The sequence below is a fragment of the Tiliqua scincoides genome, chromosome 1, assembly GCF_035046505.1.
Source record: "Tiliqua scincoides isolate rTilSci1 chromosome 1, rTilSci1.hap2, whole genome shotgun sequence".
In the NCBI taxonomy this organism is placed as follows: Eukaryota; Metazoa; Chordata; class Lepidosauria; order Squamata; family Scincidae; genus Tiliqua; species Tiliqua scincoides.
Genome location: NC_089821.1, coordinates 44,686,227 through 44,692,228, shown reverse-complemented (window position 1 = coordinate 44,692,228; position 6,002 = coordinate 44,686,227). Strand labels below are relative to the sequence as shown.

At 45.0% G+C, this 6,002-nt stretch overlaps 1 pseudogene; it reads left to right on the top strand.

Moving 5' to 3' along the window:
- The first annotated feature begins 4,406 nt into the window (after positions 1 to 4,406).
- Positions 4,407 to 4,526, top strand: LOC136637621 (5S ribosomal RNA; annotated as a pseudogene).
- The last annotated feature ends 1,476 nt before the right edge of the window (positions 4,527 to 6,002 follow it).

Sequence of the window (6,002 nt, the reverse complement as noted above, 5' to 3'; positions counted from 1 at the left end):
TAGTAGTAACAGTGCTGCACACTTGTTATTGAACATCTATTTTACAAGGGATTGTTCTATATTTTCTGGTGGGTAGTGCAGGAAAACTTGTGTCAAAGTCAGCTACTATTTAATTAACTGAAGTCACTAACCACAACACAAAGATAAGAATATACAGAGGCCCCTGTCATGTCGCTCTTTTAGGCTTGCTCTTTTAGGTTACTTGATTAAGGAAGCAGCAATATTTCTTCAGTGACTGTGTTCTAACACATGTGGTACTGGAGACCAGCCATGTTCAAAGCTAGGTAGGTATTTGAAGATGGACTGAAGGAAATCATTAAATAAATTAAATCAGTAATAGAAGAGTTTCCTATTCTCCCTTTTAATCTGGAAAGAGAGAAGGTTGTCAGCTCAGCCTTGAGAAAAGCAACTGGTGGCTCAGGGGCTGTGGACTAACTGTAGAAGATGCAATTCTTTCAAATGCTTGCCTGCAAATTGGAACCATGACTCAGCTTTGAGGGAAGGGATGATTGCTCAGGTTCAAACCAGGTGAAAAATTATTCCCTCTTCATTTTATTTTTGAAATTGGACCTGTGCTGGGAGTGAAATACAGTTGAGGGTTTTGGCAACCAGGCCTTAGCTTGTCAGTCACACACCTTCAATAAAACCATCTGCTAATCTGGGTGTCACTGACTTATATCACTTATACTTTCACACAGAACTTTTGCAAAAGTTGTCAACCTTGGGAAATGATTAAAAAGGCCTTAGCTGTGGTATAGGAGACAAACAGGCAGGGCCAGCCCATCTGAGGTCACCTCAGGCAGCAGATTGGTGTGGGGTTCCCATCTCTGTCACCCTAGTTACTTCCACTACTCTTCCTCCTTTTTCCTCTGGTCTGCAGAGAAAAGGGGGACAGAGATGAAGGAAGGAAGTGGAGGGGAGGAGAGTGAGAGGAGCAGAGGCTGGCACATCATCTGGTCTTGGGTTGTCCCTAGCAATGGGAATACACTTTTGTAAAGGAGCACTGAAGCATCCGTTCAGTGTAAGAATTCAAGAAAGACTTAACAAAGCTGTATTGTTGTGCTTGCTCTTGCATGAGTCAGGGACTGTCCTAACAACTGCATTCAGGATTCCATGCTGTGGTGTTGTCATCCAGTTTGACCTTCTTTCCTGCATTCTCTCCCCCCCCCCTTTCATTCTCCAAAGGAAAAGTATGGGACTTCACATGAGCCACTATAACACTTTGTTCCTTAAGCCTCCTTGGGGGGGCTGCTTAGTGTTGAACTGTATTGGTTGTACCTGCGGAATGACATTTATTGGAAACTATATTTGTGAATGGCTGAAGTTTAAAAATACCACCAAATGCTACACGTTCTTGACTTCATAGAAAATAACCTTATTAACCCTCTAATTGGGCAAAAGGCATCTTTTAAAGTGGTGTTGCTCTTACGTTTAGCCGGGGGAGAGCAACTGTGCTTTTTACTCCAGCATAGCATCTCTTCCATTGGCTCTTTTCTGGTATTTCTTCTGCATTTTTTTTTATTTAAAGATTGTGAGCTATTTAGGGAAAGGGGGCCATTTATTTACAGTATTTAGTTTGCTATGTGATGCCTCGAGTCTGTTGGGTCCTGGCCAGGGGGTGTCAAAGGCAGCCTTTCAGCATTGGCCCATGGGACATCAGAATTCAGAAGGGGCAGGGGTTAGAGAGGCACCCAAGTCCTCTTTCTTACAGTCAGCCTGGCCTGCCTCACTGGGCTCCTCAGTTGAAGCTGTCCTGGATGGAGGCCAACTGAGGCCTCCATCTCCCTCTTGTTCCAGTCCCAACCAGCCTGTTTATCCCTAGCTGATGGCTGGGCCTTTGAGCTCAGCTGCACTCTATGCAGGCTTGCTCAGCCCTCCTTCCTGTAATGCTGGCATGTAGTGGGTCAATCTTCCTAGCAACAGTCTTCTGGTTTACCCAGGAATCACTCGGGTGGACCCCATACAGCCTCCTCTGCCCCACCTGACTGGGTGGCCGGGTTGGACATTCCTTGGCTCAGACTGGACTGCTGTGCTGCTCTGGGGCTGGAAAAGGTTGCTGCTGGACACTGTGTTACATTGTGAGCATTTTTTTTTGTTGAAAAGTGGCATATAAATATGTCATTAATAATATAATCCACAGACTTACGCTCACTCCAAATGCCAGTTTGTCACATTGAAAAAACGTAGAAAGAAAAGAGAACTCACTACTAGCACACCTGGTTGGTTTACCATTTTTCCCTCAGATTGTGAACACAATTTTTCCAAAGGAAAAATTATTGCAGCTGCTGGCAAACATATCATGCTTCAGGTGCCAGGGTTTGACAATGGTGAATATAGAACTCTGCCTACATTAATTAGATAATTATTATTTCTACAAAGGAATCTTTGACTGTGCATGGAATTTTTGGCTCCCATGTCTTCGCGTATTTCATAATTTTTTTTCCTTACAGGAATCCAAACAAATGCTCAAAAATTTTTTGTTAAATTATTTTCAAATCTAAAATCTCTGAGGTTCTTCCTAAGTTACGAAGCTGAAATCCATGCTGAGTGGAACAGATTTACTGTGAAGGTTAAGCTACAGCAAGAACTTTGGTGTGTGGGCTGTGTTGTCACCTTTGTTTGCAAGAGAAAAGGACAGTTAAAGCTTCTTATTAAGACATCAGAACTTTATCAGTATCTAACAAAACTAGCAGCCCAATCTTATACTTCTTGTCCATCAAAGGTGAGGATCCTCCACTGACAGTGACTGCTGTAAAGCAGTCATCATCAGTCGCAAAAGGCGCTCTGTCAGTGTGCCACTTGGTGTACTGCCAACAACACTGGAGAAAGGGCTTGCTCCTTCCCTCCCGCATAGTTGCTTCTCCTGCTGATTGCCGACAAAGATAAATCAGCAGAAGAGGTGGGAGGGGGTGGCAAGTGGGCAGAAGAGGGACAGGGCAGGTGAAATGATTGGGGAGGGTGGTGATGAGGTGGGAATGGGCAGATTGGGACCAGCAGGGGTGGGTGAGTGGAATTGGCACCACTGGCACCATTGATATCCTAACTCTCTTCCTGAATCCCTATCTGAAATCTTTGAGAACTGCTGCCATTCTGCCTTACTGCTACTGACCTACCTAGACCAATGTTTTGACCCAAGTTAATGCAGCTTTCTATGCTTCCCACAATAATGGCTTACATGGAGAACCAACCACATTGCACTAGCCTGTGTGAATGAGATCAGTGAAGTGTTTTTCTGTAGATCTAAGACAGGGGTGGCCAACCTGTGGCACATGTGCCACTTCTAAGTGGTACAGGCAAAGTTGCTTGTCATAGTTGTGAGGGCTGACACAGGGCACCACAGCTGCCAGTGCATGGTGCTTCACCTGGCACAAAGCCCAGAAAGGGAGAGACAAGGGCTGGGGCAGGATGAGATAGGCAAGCAAAGGCACAGCAGATCACATGGGCCGTCGAAACCTCAGTATGTCCATCAGAATAAGTTGGGAGTGGCATGTTCAAGATTCTGTATATAAAAGTGGCACATGACGTGCTGCGGGTTGGCCACCCCTGATCTAAGACAATAAAAGCTGTGAGGTGATGCAACCAAGAAAAAAAACAAAAACAAATGCATGAGTTATATTTATTCACTCTCAAGTCCAGCTAACCCATCACACCTTGAACCTCTGTGAGAAAATATATCCTGGGTCTTGAGCTAAAGAATGTAATTGACAATCCTGGAAATGTGACAGCACAAATAGCTGAAATTTGATTTGCAAATAGATATTCCACAGTAATTCACTGTTGGGGCTCGGAAACCAAAACTAGAAACAGATTATTTCTGCAGGCTTTGCACATAACTAGTGCCTATACTGGTAAATTGGATGAGTGACCTCCCTGTAACAAACTGTTGGGCTACCTCACTGCAGTTTATATAGCTTAAGCAATGTGATTTGACTTTGACACACTTCTTAGGGGAAGCATATGCAGGACAATGGTATCCATGGAAACAAAAGTGATAAAAATGACTCTGGCTCTATCTGTTGCCTGTATTCTGATAAACAATTATATATTTCCCCACTGGTTTCTACCTAGAGCCCAACTAAGGCATTGACCATTTGTAATGATTTTCTGTCCCCTGATGAAGTAAAGACACCTCCTCTTTGGAGGGCAATAATGCTCAGCCTAATTGAGCGACTCTGACATTCGATCCTGCTTCAGACTTGCCCAGTATAATTAGAAATCAAAACTCTGCAAGGAGCTTCTCTTTGTCCTACAGCATTAAAAGATACCAAAGCTCCTAAAGCTCTACTGGCCTACTCTCACTGTTGAAGTTCCTACCTCCTAAAGCCCTCTAGAACAAGTCTTGTAAATACAGTCCTATGTGTGCGCAAAGACACACAAATGTGATTTTATCTCTGTATTTTGCATGACATAGCAGCAACTGTTACCCTGCAGATGCCTGATCTTGTCTGATCTCGGAAGCTAAGCAGGGTCAGGCCTGGTTAGTACTTGGATGGGAGACCGCCTGGGAATACCTGGTGCTGTAGGCTTATACCATAGTCTTTCGAGACTGAAGGTTGCCAGCCAGTAGGCATTAATAATGGTGAATTTCACTACCCCCCACCACCCTGTTTGGAAATCCACACCCCATTTTGAGTTGGGTCAAAACTTCACAGAATTCAGGGCTGGTTCTGAAATTTCACTGTTATTACCAGCTAGCCCTTCTTGCCACTTCCCTTCCTTTTTGTCATGAAGAGCAAGAGGGGCTTCCAGTGACCACCCGCTCATCTAGGGGAATAACACCTAGTGCCAGGCATTCATTCCCTTCCTATTCCCCACTCTTACACTGGGTTTGGACAAGCAGCTTGGTGGGACATGACTTGGTAGTTTTAGTCCGCTGCCACCAGCCCAAGAGATCCAGTTTCCAGAGGGGTTCCCTGGGCGAAACTCCTCCCCGAGAATAGTATTCAGGGTTGTCATTGCCCTCTCTCTCTCTCTCACAGTGGTACTTTCAGAGTGGGGAGGCTGACAAATTCACTGATCCCAGAACACGGTAGAGGCTTTAAACAAAGAGGTTTTATTAACAAATGGATCAACAGAAGGGAAAAACAATATAAACAGGCTTGTTTGCTCACAGATAAATGCCCCCTAAATGGTACTAGCTCTGCAGGAAAGCCTCACATGTGCTGGCCCTGCTGGACTCTAGGCTGAGAACCTGGAACCCAACTTGTCCTAGCCTGAGCGGAGGGAACCAAGAGCTCCTAATGTCTGGAGTGGGAGAACAGACTAACATAAACATAACCTAATGGTCCCTGGCTATTACTTGGTCCCTTTCTATATCACTGGGCGGGCTCAATCCAGGAGCCTTCCACTTTGTTCCCCAGAGAGTGGACTTTCCCTGTCTTGCTCAGTCAGAAGCACACAGGAGAGAGTCTCTTCAGGCCTGGTGACCTTTTCTTTAGCATTATCCACCAGCTCTCTGCTTGGCTAGCTCCCTTGGAACCCAAAGCACCTGAGAATTGGAGAAAAATCCTCCACAATGAACCACAACTGTTTCATCATACCTTTCCAAGCAAATTTATCCTTCTGGGGTTGGGGAATGTGCAAATCTTGTTCATATTTTCAAGATATGAGAGAGCCCAATGATCAAGCCAGGAGAGCCCAATTATAATGGATAAATGGATAAATTGCTTCCAAGGGCCACATTCAGCCCATGGACCTTACGTTTGCAACTCCAATTCTAGACCTTTCCTTTACTAGCCTGGACAATCCTGACTATAGCTCTGGAGCATGATTTCCTTCTGGACCTTTTCCCTGTGCCTCCTAGTCCAATCTGTTGAATCAGGAGGCATAGAAATTCAGAAGCCCTATCCATGCTATCAGGAGTTAATGCTGCTGAGAGTTCCAGAGTGCCCTACAAGGTCTAATCTGTCTCCAGAAGGCCTTCCTGCTTCTGCTGCTCTCCACGTTCGTAAGGGTGAATTTTTGGGGGGGCGGGGATAGTTGCAAACCTACCATTAGGTCCG